This window comes from Dipodomys merriami, unplaced genomic scaffold, assembly GCF_024711535.1.
Source record: "Dipodomys merriami isolate MVZ:Mamm:240054 unplaced genomic scaffold, mDipMer1.0.p SCAF_6, whole genome shotgun sequence".
Taxonomy (NCBI): Eukaryota; Metazoa; Chordata; class Mammalia; order Rodentia; family Heteromyidae; genus Dipodomys; species Dipodomys merriami.
In genome coordinates this window covers 54,261,044-54,287,554 of record NW_027206179.1, presented here as the reverse complement: position 1 = coordinate 54,287,554, position 26,511 = coordinate 54,261,044, and the positions used below count along the sequence as shown (strand labels likewise).

The 26,511-nt window shown below is 39.5% G+C and overlaps 1 pseudogene; it reads left to right on the top strand.

Moving 5' to 3' along the window:
* The first annotated feature begins 20,724 nt into the window (after positions 1–20,724).
* LOC138813531 (stAR-related lipid transfer protein 7, mitochondrial pseudogene) lies at positions 20,725–21,691 on the top strand (annotated as a pseudogene).
* The last annotated feature ends 4,820 nt before the right edge of the window (positions 21,692–26,511 follow it).

Sequence of the window (26,511 nt, the reverse complement as noted above, 5' to 3'; positions counted from 1 at the left end):
CAATTGCCAATGTGGACTTTTGTAATGGAAATATGGATGCCAAAGTGACACAGACAGGAGCTCAGAGCCCTGTGGGATGGAAGATGGGCACGAGCCAGCAGCCTGAAAATACATCAGGCAGCCTACATCTCTCTGTCCCTTGTTCTCCCCACCACCAATATCCAGAAAAAGGGTTCCAACAGCCAGTAGAGCAACCACATAAAGGCTTTTCCTTCCTCGCCCTGAATCTGACTCCTCTAAAGGAGAATGCTCTCAAGACCCTTCCACAGTATTACTCCCTTTAATCCCAGTAACAGAATTGTGCTGTGGCTCAACATTTAAAATTCGAGCAGCAGTAATCCAGTCAGACAACGAGGCAAGCTTAAGCAACCAGGCGGTAGAATAGCTGGTTTAGTAAAGTCTTTTTCAATACTAGTGATAAGGGAAGCAATCTCTCATTTTTAAAAACCTTCTTTTAGAAATAAGAAGTTGAGGTTTCTCTCCATGTCAAGACTCATCCAAATTTCTGACAGTTACAAGTTGCCGCATTTTTTTTCTGGTTTGCACACTTAAACAAAACTTTTGTTTGTTTGTGGATTGGCAGAAAGCCATGGAAATAGCCATACCACAAAGAGCACTGGGGAGGCTCAGGCTGACAGGTCTGGATTGGCTTTCTGCTGGAACACCATAGAGCAATCAGAATAAGCAATGGACAATGGTCTGCTGTTCATGGATCCTCTGCTTTACAAGATCTGCCAGGGCTTGGTTGGGTGGCTGGGCCGAAGGCCTGGACTTGGTCAGTGTTCCATATCTGTTGGTGCTTACCTACCCAGGCTGTGTGAAGCATGCAATGAGTAAAAAGGCACTTTAAGCACTAATGCCAGAGTGAAGGATTTTCCTGGTGGCCCTGCTGAAGTTATTCCATGGCCTTGGTTTATGTCCTACCCAGCTCTGCTGTCACTGGGAGAGCAATGCAGGGTAGAGAGGCTGCAGAACCAAGTCTTCTCTGCTCAGAGGTCCTTCTTACACACTGTCACATTCTGCCCTTTCCTGTGGCCATTCCCCTTGCTACCTGAGAGTTAAAAACTTTCAGGAGACTTTCTCACCACTGCCCTTTCCTTTTTTGCCAGTACTGGGGCTTGAACTCAGAGACCGTGTACTCAGTAGGCTTTCCCTGCTTATAACTGGCACTCTACCAGTTGAGCCACACCTCTAGCCCAAATTTTTGCTAATTAGAGATGGATTCTCCCAGACTTTTCAGTCCCCACTCAGCCTCCTGAGTAGCCAGGATTACAGCCATGGGCCTCGAACACCCAGCATATTGCTTGTACTAATTGAAGATGTGATAGTTAATGCACAGTGCCAGAACTCTTCAGTTCCTCAAAGAGAGGTCCCAGGAAAGCCCTTGTGAGCAACTTTCTGTAGAAGAGGAATGTGAGACTTAGAGAATTCCAGGGTTTCCTTACAAAAACAAATTTGGGAAAAGGGCAGATGAAGAAACTCTAGCTCTTAGAGACACCCAAAAAAGACATCTAATTATCTACTGCAGCTAGTGGAGGTCTCTTTCTCCCATGATGAGGAACCATCCATTAAACCACAGTCCTTCCTCTAACTCATTATAGCAGCTACTACCAAAGCATTTTTATTCCCGTAGTTGTCCTTTCAGTCATAAGCAAGACATCGGCAAGGACTTGCTCCTTCCATGTTCCTCCCTGCAGGTCTCAGGTCAGCGCTTTTTCCCATGGTAGATAATTAGTCATGAGGCAAATACATAAGACTATTAATTATGCAATGGAACTCGATGTTTGCTTAATTTTTAACTGCTTTTGTCATGTTAAAAAAGAAAGATTAAGATACTAACTTTAATCCTTTAAATCCCCTAAAATCGAGGCTTCTGTTGTTTTACCACAAAGTCATTACATTCCATATTTTGAAATGAAAAACATACACAATTGGAATTTACCACCTGAAAGAACCCTCAAAATTACAAAGATTGTAATTTATTCAATTTAAGGTAAGTGCTGTAGAATTGAGGGATAGGACCTGAGGACAAGTCTTCCCACTCTGAGTTTTTCTCATGGTTATGTACATAGATGGTCATAACTCCTAGCCATCTAAGTTTCCCCACACAGGAACTCCGCTCTGGAGCTGCCCACTGGGCAGGCAATGTGTAGCCATGTCAGCAACTCTCTTCTTCCTTTTCCTATTTCCACTTGAGGGAAGGGCCCCATCCCCTTGCCTTCTGTTCTCATGGCTCCCAGTCTCAGCTCAGGGTAGGCCTTTCAGGGTTGGAGCCTCTAGATGTGAGGAGACCCATGAACCCTTGAGATACTTTTCTGGACCCACTTCTTCTCTCAGCAGCAGTGTCCCTGTATCATTTTTCTCATCTAGTCCTTTTTTTCCTAATCACACCAATCTTTCTTTTCCTTCTTCCCACCTCCTCTAGGCATCACATCCCCAGCACCTGCCTTAAATACCTGATCAGAAATGCTTTATTTGCTGTCACATAACTGAGTCCCCTGGCAGGATAGGCCTTATGCTAGCATTCAGCATGGGTGGTCAGCAGAAAAGAGAAATCAGTGCATAGGTTTTTAAAAAGCCAACTCCAAGCTGGGTGTTGGCAAGGCTCACACCTAAAATCCTAGCTAGTCAGGAGGCTGAGCTCTGGAGAATCAGTTTGAAGCCAGCCCAGGCAGAAAAATCTGAGTCTCCGTGTACAACATATCCAGAGACTGTAGGGTTGGAGGCATGACTCAAGTGATGAGTGCCAGTGACGCAAGCTGAGCAAGCTCAAGGCTCTGAGTTCAAACTCTGGTGCCAGGAAAGAAAAAAGCTGAAAACAGTTTTGGAACACAGGAATAGGTACTACAGAGAAGCTTCCTAAAGAGCAGCTTGGAAACTCTCCCCCCCTCCACCTGAATCTCCATGAAGAGTGAAAGGTAGGAAAAAGTAGTGTTTTACCAGAGTCCCTTATCTACTACCAAGATGCTGCCTACTTCCAAAGAAATAAGACTGCCTGTGTTTGGCTTCTCATCCTTGCTGGGATGATAGCCACCCATGACCATGTTGACAGTTTTCCCTCTGGGCTAGCTCACACTGTGATCCTCTCAATCTCAACCTCCCAAACAGGTAAGACTAAAGGCAAAAGCCACCAATACCTAGCTGCTCTAGTTGTTTTGGAGATAGGGTCACACATTTTTCCAGGCTAGCCTAGAAAATGGTGAGAGAGATTATTTCTTTGGGGCTAAGGATCTACACAAGTAAAAGAAAAAGGATGAGACAGGAAATTTCACCTTCTTCCTTCTTTTTAAATGATAAAATACATTTATGTGTCTTAAAAGTTGTTGAATTGTGAGGAAAATCAAGGGCTTAAGCCAACATTCTTGTCATGCAGTAAGAATTTGATTTAGGCTGGGAATGCGTCTTAATGGTAGAATGCTTGACTACCATGCATGAAGCCCTGAGTTCGATTCTTCAGTACCACATACAAGGAAAAAGTCAAAAGTGGCACTGTGGCTCAAATGGTAGAGTGCTGGCCTTGAGCAAAAGAAACTCAGGGACAATGCCCAGGCCCTGAGTTCAAGCAGTTTTAGACAGACAGAACAGGTAAACTCTTTAGCAGTGGTAATCAAACCTTTACATTTAAATTTCTAATAATTATTTCTAAATTTGAGCCAAGGGAAATAAATCCCAAATTCCTGATGCCTTTCTTTGTAAGCCAGATAACTTGATTACAGTGTAAACAACCTTATGTATTTTAAAAATACCAGATTTTCTGATTTTAAGTTAAAAAATCTTTAGAAAGCCTTTTAATTAAAGTTCCTCTTTAAAACAACACAGTAATTCTTTAAGATCTTTGGTAAGTGTACAAACTCATGACCTTTTTGAATTTTAATCTTAATTTACCCAAAATATTTTTCATATTCTGACAGTTTTATCTTAAAAATGTTCACACATACACACACTCACTTATACAGATCTTAAAGCACGCAAAAAAGGAAAATCAGTTGTACGTACATTTTGTCAAATTTTTAGTGGCAAGAGATCTTTTTTACTGCCAGTCTTATATTCTTGCAGATGACAAAGATTTAAGACAAGATTTTTAACAAAGCACTTGCTGGGACATATTTTTTGGGCTTGTTTGTTTAGCCAGGCATATTACCATTGGCCTTTTGAATACGCTCAGTTGGAGGAAGGTTGGATGGAGGTCACCTGAAACTGGCCTGACACTGTCTCTTAGCCAATTTTAGACAAGAGCATTTTACAGCCTTTTACACTGCCAGGACCAGCCAAATGTCCACACGAGGCTCACAGCCATCTAAACCCTCACCTCTCCTCTGGCAGCCTCCACAGGAAAAAATGCAGCCTAAGGCTTATAGAGGACCAAGCCAGCATGCAACCTTCCATGCCCCATCTCTTGACTGCAGCAACACAGGGAGGGAGACATAGCAGGTCTATGACAGGGCTAGAGGCTGGAACTGAATCCCCAGAGATGTCCAAATAACAAAAACACAAGGATCCGCATTTAAAACTAGTATCCAGACTCCATTGCTGACATGGCCAGGGCCATGGGAATAGACAACTATGGCAGGGCCTGTCTTGTGAAGGACCCAGGGAGAGGGCTGTCAACCCAAAGTGGGGGTAAATAAGCTTACAGTACTTATTCTGATGCGTTAACTCTTTAACCTGTTTTCAGGCCAGCATTTTGCTCGTTAATTGCAGATGAACTCCCCAAGATATTTGGGTAGCTTCAGATTGTTATCCCCTATTCTCAGCCTCTGAGTAGCTAGGGTAATAGATGTGAGACCGAGGCATGCCCATCCATCCCAGATTATGCTGAAAACACAAACAAGGAGATCACTGAATAAGCCAGCAGAGACTAAAGCATGACTCCAAATGTGCATCTAGCAAGCAGGATTCTGAGTTGAAACCTCAGTACTTGAGAAAGGTGGTGGTAGAGACAGAAGAGCTGGAGATTTAGGTCAAGTGACTGAGCACTTGTATAGCCTGCACAAGGCCATGGTTTCAGTGGTCATGACTGTAGAAAAACAATGGGATTTCAGCTACATAGTGCAACTTAATTTTCTCTTTTTCATTTGTTCACAGTGACATTTTGGTCCATTATGATAAAAACCTGAATATTGGGTAAGTTGTCTTCTTTTGTCATCTGCAGGGTAAACCATTTTGGAGTATGACAACAATTGACAGAATACATGATGACCTATCAAAAAGTGCACCTGGTGATTTTCAGTTTTGAAACTACTTAGAAAAATGGTAGAGCAGGTCAGAAGAGACTTGGTCATGGTCTGCTGTGAATTCAAGGACTGGCAGCCACAATCCTTGGAGTATCCAAGTGCATGTATGCAACTCATAAAGAGCCAAGGGATGTGAGTCCCTTTCAGAAACAGGCAGTCCTACTATTAGAATGGAGATCATTGACTCTGGATCAGTGTTTCATTCTCCAGAACTCAGTAATCCTGAAGGCCCACCATCACATAGGATGAGAGTCCTGCTTCTAGACTGCTGTTCCTCATCTGTATCTGACAGGCCAGGAAAGACAGCCATGATTACTTTAGTAAGGAGGGGATAGAGCAGATAGGAAGCAGAAGATTAGGTGGTAAGTGAGGTTTGAGTTCTTGTGAAGTTGAACTGAATTTATAATTAGTTAAACAGCAAAAAGACATTAAACATTTTGTCAGGTTTACTAGGAAACCAATATTCTTTCTAAATGTGCCATCCTTAGGCTTGAGCTCAAGGCATGAGCAATGTCCCTGATTATATCTGGCATTCTACAACTTCACCCACAGCTTTACTTCCAGCTTTTTTGTTAGTTAATTGAAGATACATGGACTTTTCTGTCCACACTAGTAGAAACTGTGCCCCTTAGATTTCAACCTCCTGAGAGGCTAAGATTACAAGTTTGAGCCAGACTCCTGGCCTAGTAAAGAACAATTATTAAATTCTGCATGAAACCTTTGTTTAGTATAAAAATTCCTTAGAAGCCTCATTCCTAGGAAAAGACAGAAATGCCCTCCTTTCATACAACTAACCAACTTATTAGTTTTAGGTAAATTGTACATAACATTGGTGAAAGTTACCTGGTATTTGACTCTGTATATTTTAATCCTTTAGCACAGAGAAAAATGAGCCAAAGGAGCTTACATTGGAAGATAATCCAGAAGACCTTATACTGGAAGATATCAAAAGGTGAGATGCACCAACAGAGCTTACACTGGAAGGTAAGCCAGAAGATCATCCAAGAAGACATTAGTGAAAGGTGAGATGCTTCAACAGATCTTACACAGGAAGGTAAGCCAACAGAGCTTACACTGGAAGATAAGCCAACTGAGTATGTACATGAAGATATCAGTGAAAGGTGAGATGGGCCAACAGAGCTTACACTGGAAGATAAGCCAACAAAACTTACACTGGAAGATAATCCAACAGAGATCACCTTGGAAGCTAAACCAACAGAGTTTACACTGGAGGATAAGCCAACAGAGTATATACTGCAATATGTCACTGAAAGGTGAAATGCATTCCTATGTGTATATATACACATATTCAGCCAGATTTTCTGGCAATTGTATCAAAAGTTTGAGCATTACAACTATGTAACATTCCTTCCTTTTCCAAGTTAAGTGAATGAATGAATGAATGAATGAGAAGACAGACTATGCCATTTCAGTAAGCAGCAAAGAAAACTTTTAGAAAACTATCAGATAGCTATTTGAATTGGGGAGTATATGTTTTGTATGACTGCAGTAATAGATTATTACAAGCAAAATTGTTCACAATTTATCTTACAACCCTAAGGTTGTAAGAAGTCTCATGTTAAAATTTCTGTGTCATTAGCTCTTTATCAACTATGAAAAAGAATCTTTCTACAATTCTTTTTTACCATTTCCCTATTTGTTGGCATGTAGACTCATTCTCTAGCTCTCTGCCTTTTTAATCATTTTGTTCCAGTCTTGGGGCTTGAGCTCAGCAGTTGGACACTAACCTTGAATTTGCTTTGCTCAAGGATAGTGCTCTTCCCTTTGAGCCATAGGTTTACTTCTGGCCTTGTCTAAGTTTTGGAGTCCAGAAACCCTGGGATATCCTTCCCATCAAGCCATATTCCTCAGATCTCATCTTACTGAGTTGGTAGGATTCCAGGCATAAGCCACCAAATGCCCAGCTCTGCCTTGTTTTGAATGTAAACCTCTTTAGGGACGTTGGGTGCTAACCTTTTTTTATAGTCCTGGGCTTGAACTCAGGGCCTGGGCGCTGTTCCTGAGCTTCTTTTACTCAAGTCTAGCATTCTACCACTTGAGCCACAGTGCTACTTCCAGCCTTTTCTGTTTATATAGTACTACGGAATTAAACCCAGGGCTTCATGCATACTAGGCAGGCACTCTTAATATTAAAGCCAATTCCCTGCTCCTTTTTTTCCTTTTCTTTTTCTTTTTTCTTTTTGCCAGTCCTGGGGCTCGAACTTAGGGCCTAGCCAATGTCCCTGAGCTTCTTTTACTCAAGGCTACCACTCTACCACTTAAGCGACAGCACTACTTCTGGCTTTTACTTTTTATGTGCCACTGAGGAATCAAACCCAAACTTCATGCACTATGGGCAAGCACTCTACCACTAAGTCACATTCCTAGCCCTCTAATCAGTATCTGTATGTGATCATTTTCTGCTTTGAAACTAAACAGAAAATGATAGAGTATGTCAAGAGAAATTTGTTCATGATCTTTGCTGAATTCATATACTAGCAACTATTATCCTTAGATGTAAAAGTGCGTGCATGCATCACACAATGATCTAAAGCAGGTGAGCATCCCTTTCAGAAAAAGGACCTAAGAACCCAGGAACAATTCTTCATTCTCCAGGTTTGTGCTACCCTGAAAGGCCAAACACCACATTGCATGGGAGTCTGCTTCTAACATGCTGTTCCTAGTCCCTATCTGATAGGCAGAAAAAATAGCCATGATTAGTGAAAGTAAGGAGGGAATAATGGCAATAAGAAGCAGAAAAATAGATGGCATATAAAGTTTGAGTTCTTATGAAGTGACTTGAATTTAAAATTAAACAGCAATAGGGCAGGTTTAATAGGAAAGAAACAATCTTAAACCTTGCAAAAGACCTTTCTTTTGCAGATGTCACCATTAATTTCCACAAGAAACCTCATTTCTAGGAAGAACAGAAATACTTCCTTTTCATATAACTATGTATAAGTTTCAAGTTCTACTAACTTCCTAGTTTTAGGTAAATTTTAGCCAATTTGAATTCACATGGAGCTTGACCAAGTATAATTTAATCTTTTAGTATGGAGAGAAATGAACTAGCAGATCCTACATTGGAGGGTATCAACAATGAAAAGTCTGATACATGCATATATGTGTGTGTGTATGTATATACACACATGCATATTAAGACACGGGTATTAAGCTAGATATTTCTGGGAACTACATCAAAAGGACGGGCAATGCAGCTTAAGTCTGTACCACTCTTCCCATTTCCAAGTTAGGTGAATGAATGAGAACCCAGTTAGAAGAAAAATTTCTTGCTATTTCAGTGAGCAGTGAGGAAAACTCTTAGAAAGCTGTCATATAGCCTGTGTATGAGACCCTACTGGAATGGGTAGTGTACATTTTCTAGGACTGTAGTAACAAATTCTCAGGAGCCAAGTAGCTCATGCGCTAACAACTTATCTCACAGACCTAGGGGATGGCAGTTTCGTGTCAAAATGCCTGTGGGGTTGGCTCTTTTTCAGGACTGTGAAGAATCTTTCCATATTTCTTTCCCCTGTTTTGCTATTTGTTGATAATTCTATGAGGTGAAAATTGTATTTTTAATGCTAGTTTATGAGTCTGATTTCGAGGTTTCTAACATCATTTGTCTTGGAAAAAGGCTTGATTCCCTGGCACTATGACATGTTTGTAACTGCTTTGACTACGTTTCATAATAAAATCATGTTCCAAATTATAAAGATTAATATGTTAATTACATTGTCATTATGTTTACCTCCACCATTATGCAAGGCTGGTTCCCATCCCAAGTCTGTAATACACTGAAAACTGATTCTATCTGAGGCCTGACTTAATATTAAGGCAAGATAGATATATATGTTGATGGACATGACAAGTAGGCACAAGGACTGGAGAATCAGCAACTGAACATAGGGTAAAAGGGATTTTTACATATAAAAGACAATACAGTTAGAGGAGAAACACAAAAAGCTAACACTCTACTTTGTTTTAGTAGCAAACCAAGAACAGAAAAGTTTGTTTTCATATTTTCTCAGATCAAGTATGTCCATTCCCAATCCATAACCCTCATTCCTTTATACATATACATATACATATATATATGTATATATGTAATCTTTTTTGTGTCATTATCATGGTCTGTAAAGTTTGTAAATTCTATGAGCTGTGCCAATACAACTCTTTCTTCCACATCGGGTGATATGTGCATTTCTTTCCTTTTGCTTAGTAGTATAACCTGTTCCTCTTTCCCTCTCATTCCCTCCCGTCGCTGCCCTTAACTGATGGGCTGCTCTCTTGTATGTTTTCCCCTGTTTCCCTCTGACTCTATGCCCTCCTCCCAGCTTCCCTCAGATGTGCACATCTATGTGTGCACAGGCCATCTTTGTCCTGTAGACAAGGGGCTCTCGCAGGACACAGCTCCCCACATCCCACGCCCCATGGCGGTGGTGGTCTCTCCGAGCCCGGGCTCCACCTTGCCGGCTGCCTAGGATGCCATGTTCCTGGGTGGTGGCAGGCATGGCTCAGCAAGGCGAGAAGCATGGAGGAGGAGACCACAGGTGGCCTTGGGAGCTAGCCAGCATTTTAGGCCCTGGAGCCCGCTGATCCGTGGCCTGGTGTGACCTGCCTGCCCTCCAGAGGGAGACCTCCCCCTGCCACGAGGACAGATGAAGTCCCTAATGGTCCTGGAAGGCGAGTCGAGCCCCAGATGAGGGCGGTGCAAAGGGTGGCGGCCAGGCAGTTGGGCGGGTGCCAGCCGGAAGTCCCGGAGCTACTGGCCCTCGTGGGCCTGTGCATGTAATATGGAGACGCTGCGCTCCACTCCCCCAACCTTTCTGTTTTTCTCATGGGGGTGACAGGGATTGTCCGTTAGTGCTGGCAGCGTGGTAGATGTGCGTGGGCTGGAAGAGAGATGTAAGGGGATCAGCGTGATTCCTGGGGTGCCGGGGAGGGTAAAGATCAGGCCGGTGGCAGGAGAAGCAGGAGCCTGGGAAGGAAGGAGGGGGGCCACCGGTGGCACGGCTCAGAGCACTGTCAGGCCCAGATCCCACCTGTGCCCTGTCCCCTGCCAGGAAGGGGCGCGGGAGCCCGCGGGCGCCGGCCCCAGATTCAAGTCCAAGCGCACTGGCTGAACTTCACAGGGTCTCCAGAAACATCTTTCCTTGGGGCCGGAGGGGGTGGGGGTCTTTTGCGGGAGTCCCACAGCGGTGGTGAGAGGTGAGCAGGGCTACCCCCAGGTCAAGTCCACAGAACAGTCTTGGTCATCTCTGCTGGCTTGTGGTCTCTTCTGCCCCCTTCCTTCCCTTTTCATTTTCCTCACATATGTTTCACACAGGTGATGGAGATTATTCAATCCATTAAAGCTTCCTTCCTGTTAATGGGGGTGCATGCTGCTTTACAAAGCATTGGTTTTTTTTTTCCCTCTTATTGTGAAAATACTGTACAGAGGGGTTACAATTACATGGACAAGATAATGAGTACATTTCTTATCAAGCATTGTAGCCTCCTCCTTTGTTTCTCCTTCCCATCCCTTCCCATCATCCTCCTCTCCCTTCCCCAACCAACCCTCCTCCGCTACCCCCACCAAAGTTGTAAAGTTCGTTTTCGACATAACCACTTATACATTTCATTGTTAAAATGGGTCCATCTGTATTCCTATTTAAACGATTTGTTTTTTCCCTTCCCATTCACAAATGATACCGACATCAAATATAGTGAAAGCAGGGGTTATACCGTGGGGGAGGGACATACAAAGCAACAAAGAAATAATCTTATAAATGTGTTAGAAACAATCGCATGAAAGAAAAAAAAACATTTGAATACATATCTTAGAGTTCATTTTCCTAACATCAACTTATCTGACCTTTTCTGCTTGACTCAGACATATACTAGTTATTGCAAATAAAGGAAAATATGGTACCTATGTTTCTTTGGGCCTGGCTTACTTCACTTCATATAATTTTTTCCAAGTCTTTCCATTTCCTAACAAATGGGGCAATGTCATTCTTTCTGATGGAGGCATAGAATTCCTTTGTGTATATATACCACATTTTCTTGATCCATTCATCTACTGAGGAGCATCTGGGTTGGTTCCATATCTTAGCTATGGTAAATAAGGCTGCAATAAACATAGTCGTGCTGGTAGCTTTAGTGTGGTCTTGTTTGTGTACCTTTGGGCAAATGCCCAAAAGTGGGATTGCTGGGTCATAGGGGAGCTCTATGTGGAGTCTTTTGAGGAACCTCCATACTGCTTTCCAAAGTAGTTGAACAAGTTTACACTCGCACCAACAATGCAGTAAGGTTCCCTTCTGTCCATATCCCCTCCAGCATCTGTTGTTATTAGAGTTCTTGATTATAGCCATTCTAACTGGGGTGAGGTATCTCAATGTTGTTTTGATTACCATACCTACAGGTAAGGGCACAAGTAAGATATTATATCCAAGTGTTCCTTCTTTTTTATACCTCCTCCCACCGCCCAGCACACAGCACCATGTAGAAACTGCTTAGGAGATGTATGAAAATAATTTTTCTAAAAGAGCATGGATATGACATCCTCTTTCAGGCTGACGGCCCTTAAACTTCATTAACAAGCCACCTTGCCTCTTTGCTGATCTTAGAATGATGCTAGCCATGTAATGTAACCCCTCTGTACAACATTTTACAATAAAAAATGTAGAAAAGAAACGATAATGCTCGCCATAAGAATAAGTTAGATAAGAGTTCCCCACATGAAATCCTTGCTCACTAACCTGTGACACCAGCTGGTTACTTGAGGTGCTGCAAACAGTACAGCCATGGTGAGGGGAAGTAGGGAAGGAAAGGCAAGGCAGAACAAGCAGAAACTGAAAATGTCTATGTAAATAAATGGACATGTTGTATATGCAAAGCAGATCTCTCTTTCAGGACTAATCTGGTACTTAAAATTCAAAGGGAAAGATAAATTCAAGCTCCAATCCATTTTTTCTTGCTAGTATTCATATTTTTATGGCCAATTCAAATATTCAGGGAGTGGACATGTGAAGAACTCTCATTTTAATTTAGTAGGTTCAAGTGACTTCTTGAGCACTTACATGATTTTAAAATGTCATTGGTGTGCATTTCTATACATGTGTTAAAGGAGACTGATGTAAGAATGAAAAGAGAAAGTGTGAAATATGAATATTTTATTGTTTGACCAAGGTCTAAGCTTTGAATTGATGGCCATGGAATGTGGGTGATTGCTGTGGATGCTTGCATACTTTCAATACATGACTGAGCGATTATGAATAGATTCAGTCATTGTGGTTTAATTTTGTCATGGTCTCACAACTTTTATGCAATACTAGCTACTATACCTCTATAAAGATGCTATTGATTATCCTAGCTTGCATGATATTTCAAAAAGAAGATTCACAAATTCACTTCAATTCACTTTCATAAATTCAGCTTTATGAAACTCTGCCTGAGGTTACAACAGGGAGCTGATCATTCATCTGTATTGATTTTGAATGACTTAAACTTTTGAAGATTGCCAAAAAAGTCTTTCACTTTCCATGATAGAGATCATTATTAACCTTACCTTGAGCCACCGAGTAAGTACCTGTTTCTATTTAGCCAGTCAAAGAACCCAGCCTTTCTTTGGAGTAAAAATGATATGAAACAATGTAATTTGGTTACTGTTGTCATGCTGTGCAGGGCTTGATTTTGGGGTGTGTGTGTTTCATCTTGTCTTGTGACTGTTCTGTCTCAAAGAGCTGTGACCAGAGACATCCCCACTTTCAGAAAGAGAAAGATTGGGATAATTTTCTTTACTCTTTGAATCATTGAAAATATTTTTATCATTGAAAATAGTTAAATTATATCAGTGATCTTTTAAAGCTTCATTGATGCTTTGCAACAGTTATTTTTGTTTCTGTATCCTTCCACCTCTTTAAAATGTCAAAAATGTAAATAATTTGACATGAATAGAGAAAATCATTTACATATAACATGATCAATGTCTTATTTTCCATGGACAGATCCCAAATCTTGAGTGGCTAAATACAATTAATTGCTTGAAAACAACCCCTTCCTGAATGTTTGTTTGCTAGGGTCCGTGGGCTGCGCTTGAGGTTGATAAGCTACCCTGTATCAAATGCATTTGTCCTTTCCACTTTTAAAACAACTTTTTAGAGGTATATCCTGTTGTTCTTCACTTTGTAGGGATGAGGATACAGAGTATTAAGTTAAGCAACCTAACCAAGCTTGCCTGAGAAGTCATAGAAATGGTAGACTTGAGACTTAGCCAGGAGATCAAATCTGTCTTAAGGCTTTCTTCCTATATTATGCACATAACAATATAACCCATTCCTTTTATAAAAATGTGGTACAATCACAAGTGTTGCGTTGTATCTGTGTGTACAGGACACTGTGTAAAATGGATGAAAAATATGTCTAAAGCTTCTACTGTAATAGTGCTTGACATTTTAAAGTTACCTTTATATCACCTTTAAGATCTAAGTAGTATAAAATTATCGAGATAAATCCTTCTGCATACAATATGAATTTAAGTGTCTTTGTTTCACTTGTCTCTGATAATGTTGAGATTCTCAAGGTCTGTTAGGAGTGCATTCCTTTATACTCAGGAAGGTAAGTTTTCAAATTTGCTCACATTTCCACCAGGTGGCACCCTTCTGCTGAATGCAATATGGAGGAAAAAACAGCTGCCAACAATTCATAGCTGTCATTATTGTTCCTAAAACAACACACAGATGCACATACACACATAAACATCACATACACAGTAAAATCTCATGCACACAGTGAAATCCATTTTCTGGAATATGACTAAAATGTAATTTTAAAAGCAACTGTTTGTCTCCAAAGATACGACTTTTTTTTTTTATTTTAATTAAGTAGGTAGCAGCTTTCTGATGAAATAATTCATATTGTGAACTCTGGAGGAATACGTCATATGTGAAATATCAACTGCAAAATAGCCATCGTAGGTAATATTAATCTGAAATATTTTAATATGGAAATTGCTATGCATTATTCTATGTCAGCCTTAATCTGGTATTTGCTTAAAATATTTGAAATCTAGGTTTAAGAAAACTTGGAAACAAACTCATCCATCTATGTTTTCTTGCTAAATTATGAATGTCATAATTTTGTCAGTAAAAGACATTTTTAACACAACTTGGAAAATGGATTTATAACTGAAGCTAAGAAACTTACTTAAAGCCAGGTTTGGTGGTTCATACCTATAATACCAGAACTGGAGAGGCTGGGGTCAAAGATCAAAAGTTCCTAGACCCTCTTGGGCTACATAATGAGATCCTCCTTAAAAATCAGCAAATGAAAAAAAGCAAACAACAACAACAAAGCTTTAATCAGTGTTTTAAATATAAGTATGTAATTATCAGGGGAAATCTCTATAATTTGACTGAATTTAGGTTAATTGAAGATAATAAGGAGAAGTATTAATGATTGTGGAGAGATAGTATTTTCTATTTTTAAAGCTTTTTTATTTTGTACATTTAAATATTTTGCAATATTGAACAAACACAATACATAATATGAATATTTCAAATGTGAGACATTTACACTAAGTTACAAACATAACAGAAAATATCCCCTGCTGAAAGTCATCTCATATGTCCACATATATAACTATCTGTTTATTTCAGGGACTGAGCAAATTGCACATTTAAAAAAGATTAAATTACATAAAAACAAGTTAAAGAAAATTGTATTATTAAATATTAATGTTGCATTATGTTATGGAGCATATTATCGTGTAAACAAAACACTTAAACTAAATTCCTCCCAGCCTGAGAAAAAACACTATTTCAAAATTTTAGTTTCTTGAATCATTTATGATTACAAAATGTTATAACCTTTAGTACATAAATGCCTGTTTGTTTACATATATACAGGGTATTGTGTTTATCTTAGGCCTTTTCTCTTGACTCAGTTTTAAAGAACACCCACTCATTCCCTCACTTAGCAACTCTTTGGAATTGCAACTCTTAGGGACTCTGGAATGCATGTTCATGTCACAGCTTTATATGCAGCTATTTTTTTTTATCTACAGTTTGTAGCATTTCTTAGTAGATGGGATTTCCTTCTAGAAATTGATCACTTCTGTTCCTTCAAGGTACCAAGTTCCAGTCTAAGCCTAAGAAATGTTTAGATAGAAAATGAATACATGAAGAATTTTAAGACCTACAGAATTCCTTTTTGTAGAAATAACTGAGGGGTTCTAGTCATTTAATCTCACTTTAAACCTTCACTTCTTGACGTTTGAGTTCAATTAGTCTGTTTTGATCAGACAGAGCATGCAGAAGTGGAATGATTATTTATGTTGCAAAATTATTGTGAAGGTTTGTCAGTGAGATATGTTTATATTGATGAGGCACTGAACATGGTGTGCCTATGACTTGATTATTAATATGTTTTGTTTAGCTATGTGAGACATACACACTAGAATATGATGTTAACTTGGGTACACGGTGCTACTACTAAATGTTACTAATCTCATCTTTGAAGTTCATTTCTCCATTGCTTTGATTATATCAAAACTTAAGGTTGCCTTAAATTTTAATATCAAGCTCTTGTTCGTTGATCTGGAGATTAGATGGAGTTATCCTGGTTCCAGAACAAACATTGATTAGGAGTTGGTTACAGAAATGCCAGGCTTCCAGTTTTAGTTTTCTTACAAAATCGACAAAGTTTTCTTATAAAATCGACAAAGTTTGGAACTTAAAGGTGGAGAATTGAATATGCATTTATTTTCCTGAATTTATTTCCTTTCCACATCTCATGGTTAAATTCTATCTCATGCTTGTAATGCATTCTATATTCAGAATATTGCTTGATTCCTTCTCACATCTATAGTCCTTGAGCTGTAACCACAAATCTAAAAAAAAAAATGGAATCACAGATGGTACACATATTTGAAAATAGGTAAATACAATCTAGTGTTATCTGATCGGGCTCAGAAATGTCAGCTTCACATTCATTGCTTATTGGTCACACAAGGCAATTTTAGTTAAGAAAAATCCATGGCAAAAGCCTCATAATAAGTGGCGCTGTGGTTCAAGTGGTAGAGCGCTTGCCTTGAGCTGAAGAGCACAGGGACAGCGCACAAGCCCATAGTTCAAGCCCCATGGGTTTGTACAACATAACAAGCCCATAATATTTTTTTTTTTGGCCCAGTCATGGGGCCTGAACTCTGGGCCTGGGCTCTGTCCCTCAGCTCTTCAGCTCAAGTCTAGCGCTCTAACCACTGGAGCCACAGCGCCACTTCCGGCTTTTTTTCTTTTTGCTTATGTGGTGCTGAGGAATCAAACCCAGGGCCTCAGGCATGCAAGGCAAGCGCTCTACCACTGAACCACCTTCCCAGCCCAAGCCCATAATTGTTATATAAACCTCACAATGAGTCACTCTGTAGCAAGGGAAAAGTATTTCAGAGAGGTCACAAAGGTCCAAGAGGATATACAGAGGATTAAAAATTAAACAATATCATAACAGTACTGTACCATCTGCTGAGCTCCATTTAAAGGCAATTTTAATACTTTTTTATTGTAAAAATACTGTACAGTTACATGAGTAAGGTATTGAGTACCTTTCCTATTGAGCATTGTTGCTTCCTCCTATATTGGGGTTAATTTTGCTTAACTCCATCTTATCTGGTCATATGTACATAGCTTTTTACCTTTTCTACTTGTCCCAGACATATACTAGTTATTGCAAATAAGGGAACCATGGGACCTATGTTTCTTTGAGCCTGGCTGACTTCACTTAATATAATTTTTTCTAACTTTTTTCATTTCCTAACAAATGGGGCAATGTCATTCTTTCTGATGGAGTCAAAAAAGTTGCATTATATATATGTATATATCCATATATATAGGTGCCACGTTTTCTTGATTCATTCATCTTCTGTGGGGCATCTGGGTTGATTCCATATCTTAGCTATGGAGAATAATGCTGCAATAAACATTGTTGTGTTGGTAGCCTTAGTATGGCCTTTTTGGGGATCGTTTGGGTAAATAACCAAAAGTGGGGGAGAGTTCTATGTGTACTCTTTTCAGGAACCTCCATACTGCTTTCCAAAGTGGTTGAACAAGTTTACACTCCCACCAACGATGCAGTAAGGTTCCCTTCTGTCCACATCCCCTCCAGCATCTGTTGTTATTAGAGTTCTTGATTATAGACATTCTAACTGGGGTGAAGTGGAATTTCAATGTTGTTTTGATTTGTATTTCTTTTATGGCTAGAGAGGTTGAGCATTTCTTCATATGTCTATTGGCCATTCTTATTTTCTCTTCAGAGAAGTTTCTATGTAAGTCTTTAGCCCACTTATTTATTGGGCAATTGTTTCTTTGAGGATTTGTTGTTGGGGGATTTAATTTTTTGAGTTCCAAGTATATTTTAGATATGAGACCCTTGTCCATTGTATGGCTAGTGAAGATCTTCTCCCAATCCGTGGGCTTTTTATTGTTCTTGCTAGCTATGTCCTTTGCCATGCAGAAGCTCTGCAGCTTCATGCAATTCAATTTGTCCAACATTTCTTTGTTTTGTTGTGTTTCTGGGTCTCTATTAAGAAAATGTTGGCTTGTGCCAAGGAGACCTAGGGTTTCTCCTGTTCCTTCTTATAATGTTTTCAGGGTGTCTCTTTTAACTCTGAGGTCTTTGGTCCATTTGGAGTTGATAGCTGTAGTTTTTCTACAGGTTATTAACCAATTTTGCCAGCACCATTTACTGAAGAGGCTGCATTTCTTCCATTCTATTTTTTTAGCTCCCTTATTGAAGATTAGGTGGCTATAGGTATGTGGGTTCCTTTCTGAGTTTTCAATTCTATTCCATTAGTTCTGAGGTCTCTTCTTATGCCAGTACCAAACTGTTTTGATTACTATGGTTTTGTAGTAGAGTTTGAAACTTGGTATTAATATTCCTCTAACACTGTTCTTTCTGTTAAGGATCGATTTTGTTATTTTGGGTCTTTTATTGTTCCATATGAATTTTTGGATTGCCTCTTCTATTTCCTTGAAGAATGAGGTTGGAATATTGATCGGTATCACATTGAATTTATAGATAGCCTTGGGAAGTATAGCCATTTTCATGATATTTATCTTTCCAATCCATGAGCATGGGAGGTTTTTCCACTTTCTAAGTTCTGCTTTGATTTCCTTTTTCAGTTTTTTAAAGTTTCATCATAGAGGTCCTTCACTTTGGTTAATTCCTAGGTATTTTATTTTTGGGGGGGGGCTATTACAAATGGAATTGCTTTCTGATTTCAACTGCACTCTTCTCATTGTTGGCATACAGAAAAGCCATTGATTTTTTTTTATTGTAAAGATACTATACAGAGGGTTACAGTTACATGAGTGAGGTAATGAGTACACTTCCTATTGAACGTTGTTACCCCCTCCACTGTTTTCCCCCTACCATCCCCTCCCTCCCTACCTTCCCCGAGGTTCTTTTTTTTTTTTGATTGTGATTTAGTGATTACATAATTTCCCGGATTTCACAGTATTGTGGAATAATGATGCTCATTTAAAGTCACAAGTTCATTCTAACTTTCCTGGAGCAAATTGTCTATCACAGTCTATAACATATAACGGTGTTCACATGTTATACACCATACATGTGATCAGCAGCATGGGGATATTTAGTAGTGGTTCAACCAGATGAGTGGGAGTTCTTTGTTTCTTAAGTCCTGTTAGTTTTGTCGTATCACCTAACATTTTGGATTTAGCATCCACTTATCAGGGAGACCATGTACCATTTGTCTCTTTGCTCTTGGCTTACCTCGCTCAACATGATTCCTTCTAGCTCCATCCATTTCCCTGCAAATGCCATTATTTTGTCATTTCTAATGGCTGCATAATATTCCATTGTGTATAGATACCACAATTTTTGGATCCATTCATCTGTGGTGGGGCATCTGGGTTGTTTCCATATCCTAGCTATTGTGAACAGTGCTGCAATAAACATGGAGGTGCACGTGTCCTTATATATTGGTTCCTGTTTTTCAGGGTAGATGCCTAGAAGTGGTATGACTGGGTCGTAAGGGAGGTCAATCTTTAGCTTTCTAAGGACCCTCCAGACTGCTTTCCAAAGTGGTTGTATAAGTGAAAGCCATTGATTTTTGAGGGTTAATTTTATACCCTGCTACTTTGCCAAAATTTTGAATCAGCTTGAGTAATTTGGGAATGGAGTCCATGGGATTCTTTAAATACAAGATCATGTCATCTGCAAAGAGGGAGTGTTTTACTTCATTTTTCCCTATTTGGATCCCTTTTATGTTTGCATCTTTTCTTATGGCTGTAGCTAGGCATTCTAATGCTATATTGAAGAGAAGTGGAGAGAGTGGACATTAGACATCCTTGTCTCATTCCTGAGTTTAGAGGAAATGGCTAAAGCCATTTTTTAAACTAGGTTTACACAAAAGAGTTTCTAGATGACTTAATCTCTCATTAATGTGAATGAATATTCAATGATCCTCAGGCATGCCAGTATGACTTCTAATATGGAGAAGATGATAGTAAGAGAACCCTGGAAAAGTAGAAATCAAATAAAAGCATCAGAAGAATATTATTAATATTCATTTACAAATTCAATGGTTAATGACAGATGCTATAAAAAGAATTCATAATCAGTACAAATGTTTTTAAGGAAAGTTAAAGCCACTACAGAAGAAAAATATGTGAGTATATATCAAACTATAAAATAAAAACAAATACAAATTTATAAACACCAAAATAATTACAAAAAGAAAGGCTAAAGAATATTGAAATCATTTTTAAAATAATACAAAACATTTTCTGTATTTTAGAAGCATGTGTTTCTAAACCAGGCATCAAGTATAATGGATACATGGAAAATGGATTGGCTAGAGAATAGCGTTCCAGAAGAAGAAAATAAAGAGAGGGAGTTAAGTTTTTTCTGAAAAGAAACAAGAAATTTCACAATACAGAGAACTGAATATTAGGAGGGCTCTTTTCAGTGGAGATATTTGTAGAAATTAGAAAACACTGGAGACATTTCTAGAAAATACTGAAGGAACATTATTCCCAACCTTGAACTCTATGTCTCACTGATATAGTATGGTATTAAATATTTCAATCTTCAATATTTCAAAATAATCATTTTCTAGAAACTTCTACAGAAAAAAAATTCTGCAGAAAAAAATTACTATGGAAATCACAAAGAAGAGAAGTTGGATCTAGCAACCAGTGTATTAATCATAGGTACTTACTACCAGGCCCTCAGAATGACCAATCTATGTAAAATCAAGAGTATTGTAAGTTCTCACAGGAGTATGCCTATTATGAAATTTCTAATTTGTTTGCAGATTTTGAGGATAATGTATTTGCCTATAGAATGGAAATGGAAACAAAATAGGACCAGGAAATTACCATTAATGAAACCTAAACCGTGTGGAGTATAACAAAAGAATTAGTGACTCATCTGTAGAAGATATTTATATACACGCACCAGATCGCCTGTATTCCGAGAGCTCGCGCTGCGTCCTGCTCCGACACCTGCCCGGGCCATGCCTCTGCCTTGATGGCGGCGCTTGCTGGTGTCTTCGTGTGGGATGAGGAGAGGATCCAGGAGGAGGAGTTGCAGAGATCCATTAATGAAGTGAAACGGTTGGAGGACGTGTCAAGCATATTTCAGAGCTCTGGAGTCGAGCATCACCCTCCAGAATCAAAATCCCAAACAGAAGGGAATGAAGATTTAAAGGACAAAGAGGAACCATGAGAAACGGCGATGGATAAAAAACATTTTAAACTGTGGCGGCGCCCAATTTTGGCACCCACCTTTACCAGTTCTGAGTTTTTGGAACCTACACAGATGTGACACCTTGGCAGTTCTTCAATGTTCAGCTGGACACAAAGTATAGAAAAAAATGGGAATCTCTGGTGATCAAGCTGGAGGTAATTGACGTGGTTAGTGGTTCTGAGGTTCTTCACTGGGTAACCCATTTCCCTTATCCGATGTACTCTCGGGATTATGTGGATCAAGAGAACAATGTGATGGTGTTGGTGTCACTTGCTGTACAACACCCCATTGTGCCAGAGTCTCCAGAATTTGTGAGGGTCAGATCCTATGAATCCCAAAAGGTTATCCATCCCCACAAGTCATTTGATGAGAATAGCTTTGACTACTTGTTGACATACAGTGACAATCCCCAGACTGTGTTTCCTCGCTATTGTGTTAGTTGGATGGTTTCCAGCGGCATGCCAGATTTCCTGGAAAAGCTTCACATAGCCACTCTGAAAGCCAAGAACATGGAGATCAAAGTAAAGGACTACATCTCGGCTAAGCCTCTAGAAATGAACAGTGAGGCCAAGGCCACTTCCCAGTCCTCTGAGTGGAAGACTGGGGGTAGGCATAGCCCTGCTCAGATTGAATATGCCTGAAAGACTTTGGGATAAGGATAGACAGACACTTCTAACCCTGTCTCAGTCCATTATCACTGCTACAGAACAGGGACAAGCCACATGTATTAGAAGGCGTCTGCTTTAACCACCAATGCAGGATAATTCACTAACTGGAGTCTTGATCTTATTCAGAGCCCTTATTGCTCTCTAGCAAATAGAGAAGGCAGCATTGTGGAGACATTGTCAAATTCTCAGGCTAACCATTTTGAGATTCAGTGTTTCTCTGAGCTAGTCTGGAACAAACCTTTCACCTCAGGCCAGAAGGGGATGATTTCCATCTGCTTCTTCCAAGTAGTTTCCTTGCTGACATTCCATATCTTACCATTTTCCTTGCTGACATTCCATATCTTACCATTAGTTGTGCAGTGCTTGGATTTCCTTCCATTCTGCAAATCGCCTGGAAGGTGTGGTTGGCTGGTCATTTCTTATGAGGGGGTCACTGGGAGTACTCTTGGTAACAGGTCTAGTGTGAATGGGTGTGAATGATACTTGGTCATGTTAAGTGCCTTGTCCTCACCTTTTATCCTTAGGGACATGAAGTTTATACCAAGAAATTTCTCCTTTTGCAGAATACTATCCCACTCAAAGCTATATTCTTTGGATCATTGCTTCTTTGCCAGCCTTAGCCATTTGCCAAGAACACTAGAAATGAGCCCTTTTAGATAACAGCTTTCTGTATCACTAGTTCCTTTGACAGGGTCAGTGAAATGCACAAAAAAAACCCACATTTAATTTTTTTTAATATTTCTATTAAAAAGGCCTTGGGGGAATTGAGCACTTTCTCGCCAAAGCTATTCTGATTAGAAAATACATTGTTTTGGTTCAGGCATTTCCCCAGCTACTGAATTGACTTGTCCTCAGAAGGCTAAATGCAAGAGAAATGTAGGCTGCACCCCTCCTCAGAGCTTTCAGAACTGTAGGCAAGCTGTGTGGATGAACAGATGCAGTCATGCCTCAAACTCAGTGCAGTGGGAATGTGGTTTCTTCCTATAAAAAGATTTTCCTTCCCTCTTCAGAACTGAAACAAAAGTAGGCCACACTGTTGGGATGGTACCAGATGGTACTGCTTGGCCTCATTGGTTTTCCTTATAGTCATGCACAGTCTTTTGGGAGAATGGGGGATCAAATTTTAAATCCTCCTCCTTTTTTCTGGAGTTTCTTCTTTTTGTCCTGCTTGCTATCCTGTTGTGGTGTTGAAAGGAACCTAAACCTGACTAATTAAACACCTCCTTGACCTTCTAGTTGTTTATTCACTTATGTGCCAAGGAAACAACGAAAGCCCCAGTGTTTCGTCTCTTCTCGGAGTTGTTTTGCAGAGCAGAGTTGCATTGAGCAGTCTGGCATCTTTTTATCACCATTTCTCTCCCTTGGGACCTGACAGAAACCAGAGAAAATTCTCTGGGCATGTGTGAACTTAGCGCCTGTGGTTGTGAACAGTTGTGTGTGTGAGAGTCTACACCGGTGCTAAGTGGTTGAGGCTGCCTCATCTTCTGACTTACAGTAATTGGATTCTGTACAGTTATATCATTGTAATGATTTTGCTCTTAACTGTGATCTTTTTATCAAATGTGTGAATAAATACATAAAAATTGGTTAAAAAGAAAATATTTATATAGTCATTTGCAATGAAAATACTGAGATTGAGTTAGTGACTTATCTGTAGTTAATATTTATGAAGTCATTACCAGTGAAAGCACTGAAATTGGCTTTTTAAAAGTTTGACATAAGGGGGCTGGGAAGGTGGCTCAGTGGTAGAGCGCTTGCCTTGCATGCCAGAGGCCCTGGGTTCGATTCCTCAGCACCATATAAGCAAAAAGAAAAAAGCCGGAAGTGGCGCTGTGGCTCAAGTGGTAGAGCGCTAGCCTTGAGCTGAAGAGCTGAGGGACAGTGCCCAGGCCCAGAGTTCAGGCCCCACGACCGGACCCCAAAAAAAAAAAATTGACATAAAGAGTAAATGTTTGACATATTGGGTAGATTTACCATCATGTAAGGTGTTTGGTGGGAATGAATTGATGAGATGTGCATCCTCATCTATGTTAGTAGGAAGTTAACATATAATAGGTGAAATTTTAAGCCCAAAATGTTACTATTTACTGACCAACCCTGTTACCATGGATAATAGATCCTGGCATAAGAAAGGGTGCTCAGAGCAACCATGTTGGAAACTACCACAAGTAAGTGTGTGTGTGTGTGTGTGTGTGTGTGTGTGTGTGTGTGTGTGTGTGTGTGTGTGTGTGTGTGTGTGTGTGTGTGTGTGTGTGTTTCACATAAAGTAAAATCTAGAAGGAAACTACATAGCCAACAAATAAATACATAGAGAGAACTTAGTAATTTAAAATGAATATGCTTTTAATTATTCATTGGATGTAACTATATGCCCGTGATCTGCTCCTTAAATGCTGTTACCTGTTTATTTGCTTCATTTATTTAGAAAGCAATCTTGAATTACCCAAGGGTAATTTAACTGCCTTTTTAAAATTTATGTCTGCTCTTCAATAACCATACCCTGGTACAAGCCTGAGTGAATACTTAAATTTTTCTGATTTATAATAATGCCTTTAAAAGAACTGCAAAACTTCAATGAAATGGTTAGGAAAATAAAATAAAATAGAGAACAGTGCATGTTTCTCTCATATATAGAAGCTAGGTCTAAAATACACAGGAACATGATAAATTATACAGGACTCTAGGCAGTCACACACAGTAAGACTGAAGGAGGGTATTCGTAGGACGGAACACAAAGATGCAATGCCTGTGTGCCTCTGAACACAGAAAATAATCTCTAAATGAACTGCAGAAAAGGGAAACAAGAGATTTTTTTTTCCTTTGGTGCTGTTTTTGTTTTCTTTTCTTTTTTTCTTCTTTATCTTTCTTTGGGAGAGGAAGTAGGGAACAGAAATGGAGGGGAAAAGGGTGAACAAATACAGTAGTGGTACTCACTAAACACTGTGTTGAAAATGAACTAAGCAAGTTGTGGATGGGGACAAGAGGGAAAACTGCAAGAAAGGGAGGGAAGGGTTGACATTGTGCAAAAAAATGTATTCTTTATCTGAATTTTGTAACTGTAACCTCTGAATGTCACCTTTATAAAAATATTTTTTAAACAGAGAAGATATATAAAAATAAATAATATTGACCCAAAATGACTATTTCTAGAAATAATCTTAGTAGAACATTGGTATTTCTAGGCATTGCAGGAAATTAGTCCTCCTACTTGATAATAGTTGAAAATTAGTATCTGAAAACAAGTCTTTTCCTTGCATATCTGTATTGTATCAGATTGATGTAGCTTACATTCTCAGAGAAAGAAGGAAATAGAATTTTAATAAAAGCTGGATTGTGTGACTAATAATATTGAATCATAGTGCATGAAAATTTCTCCTTCAGGAAATGAAAGCAAGGAAAAAAATAACCAAGATCGGAACTTTTTCAGTAGGGGGATGAAATGTAAAATGATCATAGAAAATAGATCATTCTCAAATTAGTATTCAGCATTTTTCTCCTGCATAAATTATTTGGGAACACATTTCAAAAACCCAATCTTAATCTAAGCAATGAATGTTTTAAAGAGTAAATTAATATCTTCAAGGTTGTGAAATGGAGCATGATATGGAAGTGGTCTGTAGTGCTAGAGTACTGACGGCAATACCAGCATTCCTTGAAAAGCCCAAGTCTCAATTTTTTCCCTGATCCTACTGTCCCACAGCCGTGGTGATGACAGAATTTAGTTTCTAGACCAGATTTTGAATAAAAAGTTAACCTATGCTTTTCTTCCAGTAAATCTCCTTTATTTTTTATTTATTTATTTTTTTTGGGTCTGGTGGTGGGGCCTGATCTCTGGGCCTGGGTGCTGTCCTTCAGCTCTTCAGCTCAAGACTAGTGCTCTACAACTTGAGCCACAGCGCCACTTCCAGCTTTTTTCTTTTTGCTCATGTGGTGCTGAGGAATCGAACCCAGGACCTCATGCATGCAAGGCAAGCGCTCTACCACGGAGCCACCTTCCCAGCCCCAGTAAATCTCCTTTATAAAACTAAAACTCTCCAACTAACTTCTTCAAATATAAATATTCAGCAACTAAGCATTTATTCTCTGTGTGTCATTTTATCTATTGTAACTTACATGCATAAGGATGTCATTTCATTATTTAGCTAGTTTAGTATTTCAACAACAACATTTCAAATTTTGATTGTGTTTGGAGTGAAGCTCAGTAGGTAGAGTGCTTATCAACTTGTTCAAATCCTGAGTTCAACAACAATAACAACAAAAAAACCAGAAGCAGGGTGCTGGTGGCTCACACCTGTAATCCTAGCTACTCAGGAGGCTGAGATCTTAGGGTCAGGTTCAAAGGCAGCCCGGCAGGAAACTCTGTGAGACTCTTATCTCCAATAAACCACCTGAAAACTGCAAGTGGCATTGTAGCTCAAGTGGTAGAGCGCTAGCCTTGAGCTGAAGAGCTGAGGGACAGCATCAAGCCCAGAGTTCAAGCCCCACAACCGACAAAAATAAATAAATAAAAAATAAACCAGAATAATAAATAAAGAAATTAAACACATTGTTTAAGTCATATTATGATGGTGATGGAGGCCATACATGTTTGAAAAATATTCATCTTGTATTCAGAATCTGTTTGAACCTGGTTCCTTATTCAGAGAGCTGTTAAGTCTCTTTCCTTCGAGGTGTCCTTTCCTCTTCCCATATCTCTTCTCTTCTCCCTCCCCATCTCTGTCTCTCCCCTCCTATTCCTACTTTTCTCCCTTTTGCAGGGAGGGTGAGTGTCTTCTCTTCTTTCTCTCATTTGTAGTATGGGAACACTGAACTCTATGACTTCAGCTCTTTAGCAAAACTCATTGTTCAATGTTGAATGG